This window comes from Pteropus vampyrus, unplaced genomic scaffold, assembly GCF_000151845.1.
Source record: "Pteropus vampyrus isolate Shadow unplaced genomic scaffold, Pvam_2.0 Scaffold7563, whole genome shotgun sequence".
NCBI classification, from domain to species: domain Eukaryota; kingdom Metazoa; phylum Chordata; class Mammalia; order Chiroptera; family Pteropodidae; genus Pteropus; species Pteropus vampyrus.
The window spans coordinates 2,725-4,282 of record NW_011896344.1 but is presented as its reverse complement, the minus strand read 5'-3'; the positions used below and the strand labels follow the sequence as shown (position 1 = coordinate 4,282).

Genomic DNA, 1,558 nt, shown 5'->3' with positions numbered 1-1,558 from the left:
TGTCTGCTCAGACTCCTAGCTTCCACCTGCCCACTCCTTTCATCACAGCTCTTAACAAGGCTATAATTAGAGCATCATCGGGAGGGGAAACGGAGTTCCCAGAAACCTTCCATAGCGCGACTCACGGATGAAGGCATCGCGCTAAGCAAAAGGAACCGGCCATAGAGGACCGCACATCATGAGACTTCATGTGAAACGCCCGGAGCGGGCAGACCTACGGGGCAGGGAGCAGGTCGGGGGGTCCCTGGGGCTGGTGTGGGGCTGGGCGAGAGCCGCAGGGGGAACAGGGAGGGACTGCCGATGAGTATGAGGTTTCTTCTGGGTGATGAAAACACTCTAAAATTAGACCATGGTGACAGCTGCACAGCTCCGTGAATGTACAAAAACTACTGAGCGGTGCGTTTTAAACAGGTGAGTTGTATAGAATGTGAATGTGAATAAAGCACCATGTCATCCTTTCTGTCCACCCACGTGGCAGCCGGCACGCTGAACGTGCACGAGGAACAGGGCAGGTTGACGTGGTCCTCGTCCCCAGGGTGCTCACGGCTCAGGAGCGACCGGATCCCGTCATTTCTTCTGCAGGAGTTTCCATAAGAAACTCACGTAGGAAAAACAATCTACGTATAGTTTAGATAAATAAGTTTTGTTCTTCGACCTATACCTGTCAGCGCCATAACAACCCGATTTAATCTTACGCGTTATATCACCTGGCAGCTATAAATAGCGATAATAAAGCATCAGATCAAACAAAGTCTAAGTCTCCGAAATTCCCAAGTCAAGAGGATTTAAAAATATCTACATGCGTCGAGGGCTAGGCCGTCGCAATGATAATACCACATCAGAAACTTAAAAAAAAAAAATCTTTCAGCATCGCCTATACGGTATTTTGAAATATCAGTTGTTTTCTCCTCTTGGGCAGAAGGCAGAGCGAGGCAGAGAGGTGACTGGGCAGGTCTGGGAGGCCCCAAACCCACGAATGCTGTGGCACTGCTTTCCTCGAGACTGACGGCAGTGCGGTGGCGGACACCATTGCCAGTTGACAGCAGGGGACACCACTGTTCAAAACCGTGAGGATTAAGCACAGGCCTTTCCGACCCCATGCAAACGTGCGCAGGTCACCCTAAGAGTTCACAGACTCGGACGGGTGAGAAAACGTTCCTACGAGTTATCGTTGAAGGTGTGTGTCAAGCCCACGTACTTTGGCAGCATCAAAAATCTTCATAACTGCAGCTGAAATTTCGGGGCCGATGCCATCTCCTGGAATTAAAGTTACCGTCTGAACCTGAACGTAAGAAATCATCAAAGAAGACGGTAAGCATTGATTTTTGAAGGTTCCAAAAAGAATATCATCGACAAGGAAATCCAGTCTATGGGGGATCTCAGGAAAACCCAAATGCCATTGAGAAAACAGACCGACCTCCCAAGGGCTCATTGGAGTGGAGGTGAGAATCGAGATACTCCACCATGCTACTCTTCACCTGAGTTCAGGTAGTAAAAAGAACTCAAGTGATACTCTTCAGATAAAACTAAACTACGAAGTGGACTTCCCAATTGAGAT

At 48.8% G+C, this 1,558-nt stretch overlaps 1 long non-coding RNA gene across 1 annotated transcript in view; it reads right to left on the bottom strand.

Moving 5' to 3' along the window:
• Nucleotides 1-742: 742 nt before the first annotated feature.
• The window catches only part of LOC111734842, a 3,496-nt gene continuing 2,680 nt past the window's right edge, over nt 743-1,558 (bottom strand). The window contains exon 2 of the long non-coding RNA XR_002778607.1: nt 743-1,282. This is a non-coding gene — a long non-coding RNA (uncharacterized LOC111734842). The remainder of the gene's footprint in view (nt 1,283-1,558) is intronic.